Source organism: Hevea brasiliensis, chromosome 6 (assembly GCF_030052815.1).
Source record: "Hevea brasiliensis isolate MT/VB/25A 57/8 chromosome 6, ASM3005281v1, whole genome shotgun sequence".
Taxonomy (NCBI): domain Eukaryota; kingdom Viridiplantae; phylum Streptophyta; class Magnoliopsida; order Malpighiales; family Euphorbiaceae; genus Hevea; species Hevea brasiliensis.
The window spans coordinates 4,515,185-4,528,020 of NC_079498.1; the positions used below are offsets into that span (position 1 = coordinate 4,515,185).

Consider the following 12,836-nt stretch of genomic DNA (forward strand, 5'->3'; position numbering starts at 1 on the left):
CTTAGCAAATGATCAAATTTTTGTCCCTTAAGATATGACAAGCAGACATGTAAAGGGTTAGAAAACAAATAAAATGAAGGTTACTGTTAGTTATGGTATAGGCAATTTCTTTTCTTTTAATCTTTCTTTTGTTAACCTGTTATCTCTCCAAATCCACTTCATTTTGCATGTCACCATTAAAACGTGAAATTGTCTCAAAGAGCTTTCGCCGAACATTATGTACTATGAAATCCTACATGAAAGATAACGAATGACTTTCTCAGATCGTTCCAATTATTTCCAAAAGAAACACTCAGTTTCACTTAACCACCACCCCGTAACCTATTTGTACATTATGGCAGAGCTCATAATTAAGAACATTTTGTCAGTTCTCTTAAAAGAAGGATAACGAAATTATATATATATATATATATATATATATATATATATATATATATATATATATATATAAAAAGTGCTCATAAGTCATGCCTGAGTGTGATCAGTGAAATGTTGCCTTTCTCCTTTCATGCATGGCTGTCTGCCGCTTGAACACTCTTCTTTGTGGTCTATAAATGATCTATCATTTTCAAGGGCAGACAACTTTGCCCATTTCTTATATTCATCACTCAAGTTGAGAATGGCCAGAAATATTGAGCAAGTTCTTCTTCACCAACCAAAGAGTCGCTAATTGCTCCTGCTTGTGAGAGAGAGAGACTATCACACTCATTCACACCCATTAGAAGAAGGGAAAAAATTTTGAGCATGTGTGTACCAGGAAGAGGGATGCTGGCATAATTGCACCTGTTAAAGCTAGCCTGGAACAGACCTCGGCATCAAGAATTTGAGGAGGCAAAATACTTGGGGTGTCCAACACATAAATATTGGGATGGCTGCCAATCTGGAAAATAAAATGTGATTGCAATTATAAAATACAAAATTGCACAGCAAATAAGGGGGAAAATGGGAAATAAAGGTAAGTCAGCAAATTTGTTTCCATTTTTGCAGTGTATTTTTTTTGCAATAAAAAAATAACAATTGCACAGCAAATAAGGGGGCAAATGGGAAATAAAGGAAAGTCAGCAAATTTGTTTCCATTTTTTAAAAATATATTTTTGCAATAAAAAAATAACAAAATTGCTCAGCAAATAAGGAGGAAAATGGGAAAGTCAGCAAATTTGTTTCCATTTTTGCAGTATATCTTTTTACAATCATAAAATAACAAAACTGCACAGCAAATAAAGGGGAAAATGGGACATAAAAGGAAAGTCAGCAAATTTGTTTCCATTTTTCAGAATTTTTTTTTAAATTGAGACTCTTTTGTCCAATATAGGATTGGATTTAGTAGTCTATAAAAGCACGACAAAGTGGCCAATTTAAGAAGTGCATCGAGAGTTGAAGGCCATTAGTGTAGATAGAGTTGAAGGCCATTGGTGCTGCGCAGTAGCATGTGTTCTGAGGGTCATCGAAATAGCTAAGATTGTTGAGTGTTTTTTGAGTGATCTTGATAGTAAAAAAAATAATGAGCAGCATTACTTTTTCCTTTTTTTTTGTTTTTTTTTTCCAAGTTTCTAATTCCAAAACCTATAGGATATCCTAATCCTAGTTGATGACCATATATTTCCCCAAGTTTCTTTCATCTGAACTTTCCTACTGATTGATGAAAATTCTAGCGGTGTCTATATAAATCAAGACTAGCTATTATACTGTGAGAACCTATAAGCGACTACTTCAAATTTTGTCTCCTCTCCTTAACAATGTCTTTTGCAGGTCCTTCCTCCATACATGACATCCAATACTATGGTGATCATATCTTCACAACTGTCACAGCAGCAGCTGTTGTTGTCAATGAATGGATAGCTAATACAATGCATATCCACAAGCGTGAACTGAGCGAACTTCTTATTGGCCTTGATACTGAATGGTGTATGCCTACCGAACCAGATGGACATCAACAAGTTGCCATCATTCAACTATGTGTGGGTAAAAGATGCCTTATTTTTCAACTTTATCATGCAGATGATATCCCACCATCTTTGATCCAATTTCTTGGGAATAAGAAGTTCAAATTTGTTGGTAAAGGAGTATGGAATGATGCTTGTAAACTATTTGAAGATTATGAGCTGCTTGTGGCTCATACAAAAGATGTAGGTTATTGGGCAGCCAAGAAATATCATGATAGAGACTATCGAAAATTGGGATTGAAGGCTTTAGTGCTTGATTTGCTTCAGAAAGTGATTCCCAAGCCCAGAGAAATCACAATGAGTGAATGGAATGCTAAAGAGCTTACAATTGAACAGATAGAGTATGCTTGTCTGGATGCTTTTGTGTCCTTAGAACTTGGAATTTTCTTGAACAAACCTAGACAAGAAATAATCGAATATCCAGAGAACACGCCTTCCAAGAAAATTATACATCATACTCTTGAATCTTATCGGGCTACAGATGATTGCGAGCAACTAGATGAGGAGTTGAGGCAGAGCTTTGGAGAGTTTAAAGAAGATGTGAGAAGGATGAAACCAGCAAGGCAATTGGTAAGTCAAACAAGTCGTAAAAAAAGTCCAGAGACCAAGAAAAGAATGAGCAGAAAGGCAGACTCCAGGCAAGAGCTGTTTGATGAAATGAATGCATGTTTCAGCAGAGCTTTGGAGAGTTTAAAGAAGATGTGAGAAGGATGAAACCAGCAAGGCAATTGGTAAGTCAAACAAGTCATAAAAGAAGTCCAGAGACCAAGAAAAGAATGAGCAGAAAGGCAGACTCCAGGCAAGAGCTGGTTGATGAAATGAATGCATATTTCAGCTCCTAATTTTTTTTTTTTGGAAAATATTTCATCTTCTAATTGAAGTCGTTGTTTATTTTTAAAATTTTAATTTTTCAAGTAGCAGTTAAGTGATACAAACATAAAAGAAAATTCAATTTTATATTTACCTTGTTTTTGCCTATACAAACTACTTCTCAGCAGCAAAAAAAACTAAGCTTCAAATCCAATTTGTGAAAAAAAAAATTGAACTCAATAAAATTGCACTGTGCCCGATATGGTGATGGGCGGACTGAATTCAACACGAGTTGCTTTCCTCTGAGAACAATCGAGGCAGTGTGTTGGCTTCCTTGGGTGCTACTCCCTCTGCGGTCCATATGGTAACATGCGGCCACTCATTTTTTGATACTACTTTTTCGCCATCAACAGAACCCGGTTGTGCTTCTAGGGCAGCCATTTTATCTGTGAAGAGAAGTGCAGTCAATTCTACTGGGACCTTCTGATTGAGAAACAGTCCATAACTTGCTACCGCTGTAATGCCATGACTTCTCTTGTGGGCAAGGGTCAAGTGAGTTTTCTTAAGGTTGTGCTCCAAGTGCTTGTCCTGAAGAAAGGCTTCAACCTTGGGGTTCTTCTGAGCCAACTGATCAAGGAATGTGAGAGTCAATAAGGAGTAAGAACATATATCTATTTCATCCATAAAATATTGACACACATAATCTATACATGAATGGCCAATTCAAGGAGGTCTTAAGCAGAATAAGAGATGGTCAAAAGAGAGAAGGAACAAATAAAGGGCCTTACTGCTCCCATCCAGTCCTAAGGAACTCTATATATTAAAGATCTTGCATATTAATTAAACTGATTTACCAGATGTTTAAAAAAAGAATATTCTTGCTTTTAATTGGGGAAAAAGAAATCCCTATGACCAAGACACAATATACCTAACATGAATAAGAAAATTCTTCGTTGCAAGCCCAATGTCCCTAGTAACTTGGATGAAAATAAGAATGCAACATCTTTTGCTTACATTGTCGAGGGAACTACAGATTTCTGGAACTGGCAAATTGATAGCAGCAAAAACAATTGTTCCAAGTTTCCTCCTCTCAATAATTGGTGTTGTGTATTCACCCTTGGCAATTTTTCTTAGCTGTTCCTAATCTTGATTGCATAATCAACAGTAACTTGGCAAAAGAGTAAATAGGTGTGAAGACTGTAGACCAATGAAAGAAAGCATTAGTAAGTAATTAGCTTCTCATCTCTTTAGTGCTTAGCTCTTTACTGTTATAGCTTTATTAAAAAAAAATATATATCCTTCACACTCACCTTCACAATCAACAATTCCAAAAAAGTGAAATGCCTAATGTCAATATTAGTCTATTCTAGAGTAAATCATATATACAAAATGTAAAGCAAAAATCTGAACAGAAAGCATATAATAGATACACATCTGCCATGTCTGTTGGTGTGAAACCTGTATAGATTTATTCCCTCTTCCAAAATTGACCTCACAGGATCTGGCAGAGGACTCCTGCACAAGCAAAGACGATGTGGAAATCACATTGATTAAATGAGAAAGATAGAAACAACGATGTAATTCATCCCACATATGAGAAACCAAGCAAAGATGGTATAACCCATATAGAAGCCCTTGAGCTTTAATGGTGTAAAGAAAAACTATTAAGCCTTTCAACTTTCATTGTGAGTTTTTGACCTATTGGAATCTTGAATTCTTATTTTCACGCATCTATTAAATCAAATTTGTTCAACTCGCCCCATGCATGAGTATAAAAATATTGAATAGGCAGTCAATGTCATGATGCCGCATCAGCATATTAAAACTTAATAAATTCATCATAGAAACATAAGTTAAAGTAAAATAGAAGTACATTATATATTTACACACTCTCTTTCGATCTATAATCAAACTTTCCTATTTCCCAGTCTTATCATTTTTTTTAATATAGTTTGTAATCAAATGTTTAACACCAAAGAGCTGATCAGCTGATTTGGATGAATTGAACTTGATAGATTCAGAAAAAAAAAAAGGTTCAAGGGCTCAATTGATGTCTCTGTTAAAGTTCATGGGTTTTGATACAGATTATTACTGATTGTTTACTTACTGGAATTCAACAATTATGCCTGGAATTACTATCCCAGAAAAGCAAATTTCCAGGCAAGTGATTATGGCAATATACATTATATTCTTGGTTAGAAAAATAAGTTTTATTGGAATCCACGAATATTGTATTTGGTTAGTTTATAGAAGTGCAAAAAAAAGTGAAATAAAATTCCATAATATTCTGAATATAACTAAATGCATTATATTTGGTCTAAATATTATTATATTTAAGGGCAGGGATGTCAATACTCTATGATTTTATTTATCTGGAAATGTAACTTCCGCCATCTAGGACGGGAAAATTATGGTGGCACCCCACCCAAAGTGCAAGGACGTAAACACCCCAGAATACAACTTTTCCATACAAACCAAATATTGGAAAATATACATTCCAATTTCAAATCTCACTTTCCAAAGCAATTTTGGCAACCATTAAATAGAAATTCATTCTACATTAAAAAACCAAGCAAACGGTCCAAGGTTCAATGTGCTGAACAGGAAAGTAACTCTAAAATGACTAGAGCGTATGCTGACACTAACCCCATGTTTGATGATGATTTATTATGGTTTTATATTGTATGGTATGATTATACTCCTTGTTTGTTTAGATTGTTCCTAAAGAATGCTAGTTCTGGATTGTAAAATGATGGTTTTATTACCATCATTTCACCACAGGTTTTCAAACCACCAAATCAGTGGTTTGAGATAGTTTTAAAATTTTATATTCCCATTTTATACAATAATCATTTATATATTTAAATAATAATAAGGGTATTTTAATAATTTTCATATTTATTTTACTATATAATACCACTAACAAAAAAAAAATTATTAAATCATCCTATACCATACTATTTTTTTAAACATACTAATAATAAAAATCATACTGTCACAATGTGATACAATACCTTAATAAACCACAGTAATCTAAACGGGGTATAAGGACACAGAAAGCATATATATATATATGCACTCATAAATTAGCAGAGTTTTAGACATAAGCATGCAGAACTTGCTATCAATAAACCACTAGCTGATCTCCATGAGAAAGCTATAAGAAAGATACATAATGCTACTCCATCCTACTAGACTGAGGAAGAGCGGTGGAAATGCCGGTTTTGTCAGTTTGTTTCAGTATGCCCTGTAAACACCACTCCTGGTACATCAAGCCCTTAAAGAGCAACAGCCCTAATAGTAGTCCAAGCTAGGTGACGATGCCAACTTTCATTCTTTGAGGTTGTTTGAAACAGCAGTCTCGTCAATAATTGCTTGCATCTTGACATGGAAGTTCCTGCAAAGATGCTTCATAATTTTAAGCTTCTTTGAAGCATGTTAAGTGGTTAGACCATACCTCTGCCATTATATGCTAGTGTTATGTATTATACATGCAAGAAAATTTGTTGTAGGCTTCCATCATCCATTGATATAAAGTTGAGTTTATTATTTAACAATGTTGTTGTAAAATTCAATTGTTATTTAATAACAGTTCATTTTAAAGCAGGAAATTCTCTCTCAACTTCAGCTTCATCTCTAGTTTGTTCTGTCTTTACAAATGTTAAAAAGAAATGAATTTGCGTAGCATATTTGAAATTGTTGAATCCTCTGAGAGGATTGAACAATAATCTGCACTGACTATCAGAAAAAAGAACAGAAGCTCATAGCAAAAAAAGCCCTCCAGCTTGGATCCAAAGGTCAATTAATGAATCTAGTCAATTAAACTAAATGCCAAGGTAACTGATTTCTATGACTTCTATGGATAATCATATGCTCGGAACGGGCAAGATGGAAGAACTCGCACCTCATGCGGGGAAATTCTCACACGCGCCCTAGCATAGATCCTTCTTTGTTTGTTTGTTTTATATATATATATATATATATATATATATATATATATATATATGTCTTCAATTGGGACTCGAATTCAAGACTTTACAGTTTTAATGACTATTTCAACGCTATTAAATTAAAAAATATTTCTAACTAGACACTTACACACTTACTGAGCATTGCGGTGTTGCATGAATATATTTTACTTTTTAAAATTATTAATAGAATAAATAATAAAAATGCAGTATTTAAATTTAGAAAAAATATTTAGAATATATAAAAATTTAAATTTTAACAACATACCTTATAAATATTAGGTAAAAACTCTTATTTACCATTAACATATACTGTTTTTTACTATAACTTTCAAGATCTAATGATAGAGATTTATAATAATTTTCAATTTATATTTGCGATGACTATGGCTTTTAATGTCATTGCTATGTTTATTAATTATTTTTCATTTTACTTATCATTAACCCATTTATCTTTTTATCATAAGTCAGTTTTATCCTACAAGACCAATAATTTTATTTAATATATATATATATATATATATATATATATATATATATATATATATATATATATATATATATATTGGTTATTAATAATTAATGATAGAATATAGCTAAAAAAGATAGAAATAAGATGCATTAAAATTAAATATAGATATATATTAATTTTATTGTAATTTTTATGTTAAGCATAAATAAACTAAAAAGTCATATTAATTAGTGGTATTAATAAGATTAATGAAATTTATTTAATATACACATATAAATTATTATTAATAATAAAAATTTACATTTTTAAAAATTATAATTAACAAATATAGATGTATATTAATTTTATTTAAAATTTTATGTTAAGTATTAGAAAAATAAAAAGTCACATTAATTAGTGATAATAAAAAGACTAATAAATTTTATTTAATATATACATATTAATTATTATTAATATTAATGATATTTTTCTTTTGCAATTACGTTTCATGTGTATATAAGGCTAATAAGTTATACATATACACAATTAAAATGAGAATAAAAAACTTTTCATGGTAAGATTAATAAATTTTATTTGATATATACATAATTATTATTAATGATAAAAATGTAAACTTTTACAATTATATATATATATATATATATATATAAACACACACATGAAAGCATTTCATCATAAATAAAGAAAATATGATTACCAAAAGCTGTAGAATTACATGCAAAAAAAAGCTTAAAAAAAAAAAACATAAATAAAAGAAAAAACTCATTTACAACCAACCTTGTCCTATGAGGACGTAGAGTACAATGGAGAATTCTCTGTTTTACCATGCCAAAAGCATATTTTACCCTTTGAATTTTCATAGAAAAATCAATTTGCTTTTTTAATTTAATATTGAACAAATTTGTCTTCTTAATTTAAAAAATTGGATCAATTTAACATATTTTTGCTAAATCAGCTATCTGGTGTATTTCATGCGCTAATGTTAATGACAGAAATGGTACAGATGTAAAAAAAAAAGAAGCAATAATCAATAACAATTTCTCTCTCATTTTTCTGACCCTTCTCTTTGCTCTTCTTTGCCTCCTCCTCCCTATACTTCTTAAAATTACCTTTCTTTTTCTTTTTCTTCTCCGGCCTCCTCTCAACAATAAGCCTTTTTGTACCTTGATGGTTGCTCCACTTCGACTACCCTTCCATTTTCAACAGGATTCTCAATCCATGACCCTATTGATCTTCAACAACCTAGTTCAATTGGCTCAATCATCTTACACCCCACCCAAATCCATCAGATCCAGACTCAAGTTCATGTCCATAACCAAAATGGCTTTCTTTCCAGAATTACCATAATCAGAACCAACATACCCTCCACTTTTTAGGTCTCAAACCCATCCTTATGAAGCCAGTGGGCTCATCATCGAAACCCACCAAATTCTATAGAGGAGTAAGACAGCGATATTGAGCTAAATGGCTAGCCGAGATCAGATTCCCCAAGAACTGTACTCGACTCTGACTCAGTAATTTTGATACAACTATATTTTTTAAAACACGATATGCAATGTGCACCGACCTTACAAATTAAGAAAGACAATGATTATGGGTGCTAATTCATTTTTGTCTTTTGTTGTAATTGTGTTCTGTTTATCTTCATGGAACGGTCTAACATGTGCGATAGTGGAACAATTTTTGTTTTTTTGCTTTCTAAAAGTTAAATTTGGAATGGGGCAAGTCTTCATGGTTCTGGATTGTGTGTTGATGGTTTTTGATGGGCACAAAAAAAAAAAAAAAGATTGCAGCTTCAAATCTTTGATCATTTTGTCATATTATGTGGTCTAGAGCTCTCTCTATTTTCCCTTTTCATTTATTGGTGTTTGCTCTTGGCTGGATCTCAAGCAAAGTTTTGTGGTAAGGGTAATTGCTTGTGCGGCCAGAGGAGTTTTTGTGAAAGTTTTATTGTTCCGTTCTTAGGTGTCTATGTTAATGAGTTGTTGCTGATATGGATGAATCCCATAAGCTATGTTTTCAAGTCAACAACGTTTGAATTTTACTCTTTTTCCCCCTTTGCAATGTGTTTAATTGGTTTAAATTTAAAAGTTTAAGTATTAAATTGATTCAATTTTTAAATTCGGAAGGTAAATTGGTTCAATGTTAAATTGAGAGGGCAAATTGACTTTTCTATGAAAGTTTAGAGGGTAAAATATGCTTTTGGCTGCTTTATTCACAAGCAAGAAAATTTCAGACTTCAAGTCCCTATGCATAACCCTTATGAAATAGCATACATAAACCACATTCACAATGTGCTTCATTATCGTCGTCGCTTCACACTCTAAGTAGCTCTTTTTGGCTAATATGATCGAAGAGCTCCCACTGGAGCACTACAAGTCCATCATCAAACGTGCTTATAAAAAGAAAAAAAAAAAACTCCATCAACAAATTCAAATTTTGTCTATCCTCATAAGCATTCTTGAATTCCTCAATATTGGGTTATTCAGTTATAATACCAAGATCAACTCAACTCAACTCAACTAAGCCTTTATCCCAAAAAATTTGGGGTCGACTATATGGATTCTCTTTCTCCACTCTAAACGATTTTGAGTTAAATCATCGGAAATGTGTAATGCTTCTAGGTCATATTGTACTACTCTCCTCCAACTTAGTTTAGGTCTACCCCTTCTTTTCTTTCTATCCTCTACCCTAATGTGCTCTACTTGTCTAACTGGAGCCTTCGTATATCCAAGGCTTCACATGACCAAACCACCTCAATCTCCCTTCTCTCAACTTATCCTCAATTGGTACCACTCCTACCTTTTTTCTAATACTCTCATTATGGACTTTATCTAGTCTAGTATGGCCACTCATCCACCTTAACATTCTCATCTCCACAACTCTTATCTTAGACACATACGACTGCCCAACACTCACTACCATATAACATGGCCCGTCGTATGGCTATACGGTAAATTTTTCTTTCAACTTATTAGGAATCTTGCAATCACATAATACCAAAATCAATTGCCTAAAATTTTCAACGTACTTGTTATATATATATATATATATATATATATATATATATATATATATATATATATATATATGAGCCAAGGAATAAAAAACTAATTCTCTTGAAAAGTCACATGTTAATTATTAGGAATATAAATATTAATAAATTTTATTTAATACATATTAATTATTATTAATAATAAAAATAACAAAAATGTTAAACATTACTAAAAGGTCACATATTAAATAATGGTAATAATAAAATAAGGGTAAAATTGACAAATGAAAAAAAATATAATAGAGTGTCACTTGTCACTTTTTCACGGAATTAAAACTGCTAACTTCTTGATAAATTTAAACATCAAATCCTAATTTAATTTGAAATTGGATTTCCAACAATTCAAGCTAAAATCACTAAACCCGAAAACCCTATGCATTTATGAACAAAAATGGTAATGGTTCAAAATTTAGGGTATAAGCTAAACTGAGGGAAGCATTAAAGGGAAAAAATTTAAATCACTAATTACCAGTAGAATTGAATAAATAAATAAAAAAAATGTTTTAGGTTTGTATTATAATTCACTCCCACTTGAAAAATAAAAAAATTTTAAAAAATAAACAATGATTTCAATTAAAACTAGAATATGCATTCATCTCACCAACTCCTGCCTGGAGTTTGCCTTTCTGCTCATTCTTTTCTTGTTCTTTGGACTCTTTTAATGACTCGTTTGGCTCGCCAATTGCCTTACCGATTTCATCCTTTTCATTTCTTCTTTATACTCTCCAAAACTCTGCCTCAAGTTAAGCTCATCATCTAGTTGCTCGCAATCATTTGTGGCCTGATCAGATTCAAGAGTAAGATTAACAATTTTCTTTGAAGATGTGTTCTCTATATATTGGATTATTTCTCGTCTAGGTTTGCTCAAGAAAATTCCAAGTTCTAAGGACAGAAAAGCATCAAGACAAGCATACGCTATCTGTTCAATTGTAAGCTCTTTAGCATTCCATTCACTCATTGTGATTTCTCTTGGCTTCGGAATCACTTTCTGAAGCACATCATGCACTAAAGCCTTCAATCCCATCATTCGATAGTTTGTCATGATTTTTCTTGGCGCCTAGCAACCTACATCGTTTGTATGAGCCACATGCAACTTATAATTTTCAAATAGTTTATAAGCATCATTCCGCACCTCTTTACCAACAAATTTGAATTTCTTGTGCCTAAGAAATTGAAATTGAATCAAAGATGGTGGGATATCGTCTGCATGGTAAAGTTGAAATATAAGGTATCTTTTACCCACACAGAGTTGAATGATGGCAACCTGTTGGTGTCCATCTGGTTCAGTAGGCATACACCATTCGGTGTCAAGGCCAATGAGAAGTTTGCTTAGTTTATGCTTGTGGATATGCAGTGTATTAGCTATCAGTTCAGTTCAGTTTGGTTTTAAAATTAAATTGGTTCAGTTCGATTTATAATTTTAATAATTTCGGTTAATTGGTTCGGTTCGGTTATTTTCATAAAAAATAAAAAAAACCTAACTTAACCGAAATTATATATATATATATATATATATCTCAAGGAAATCAAAGAAATAGAACCGAACCCTAGGATTTAGGTTCGATCAGTTTAAATCGAACCGAATCCAGTTGGAAATCAAATGCTCAATTTATAAATTTTGGTTTGATCGGTTTAAAATTGAATCGATATTTATCATTTTGGTTTGGTTCAGTTTTCTCTTATTAATCGATTTGGTTCGGTTTTTAAAATTTTTGATTTTCGATTTTATCGGTTTGGAACCGAATCGACCATTTGCACACCCCTAACAACAACAGCTGCTGTTGTAACTGTTGTGATAATATAATCATCATAGTATTGAATATCATATATGGAGGAAGGACCTGCCAAAGACATTGTTATGGAGAGGAGACAGGACTTGAACAATGAAAAGTCATAATACTTTCTTAGACAGACACGTCCATCTATTTAAATTTCAACAGACACTATTGTTTATTTCCAAACAAATTAAATTGACATATTTTCTAACAGATGCGACTGTTTGTATGTAATAGACATATCTATTTATTAACAGACATATCTATTATGGCACATCTCTAATAGATGTAATTGTTTATATATAATAGAAGTGTCCGTTTATTAACAAATACATCTTGTAGTAATTTATTTATGAAAATTAAAATAAAATAATTATTTTATTTAACTTGATAATTATTTACAAAAATAAAAATAAAATAATTATTTTATTTCACACACATACATATTCTCTTCCAAAGATATTTTTGATTTCTTTTCCTTGAAACCATACTACATCTTGTCCAAAGAAATCAGGGAGAATACATTCAATCTGCAAAATCAGGAACAAATGATGTGATGCCATTTCTTGTTACAAAGGCATTTTATATTGAAAATCAGAGAAGTGACATGAGTCTTTGAACTCTGTGGTTTGGTTAACTGATAATGACTTTTTTAAAGAGCTGTAAATGGCATAACCTAATGGATACTATTAAGGGGTTAACAACTTAAGTAGAGGTTTTTCATATAATTATTAGCTTGTAAACCTTGTTGTAGTAGCTTTATACTTCATGTTGCCCTTGACCATGTAGTGAGATACTCCAGGAATACGTGTA

General features: G+C 31.9%; 1 pseudogene; it reads right to left on the reverse strand.

Annotated features, from left to right (window-relative positions):
- Window positions 1-2,732: 2,732 nt before the first annotated feature.
- On the reverse strand, window positions 2,733-11,272 carry LOC110635491 (uncharacterized; annotated as a pseudogene).
- Window positions 11,273-12,836: the final 1,564 nt, after the last annotated feature.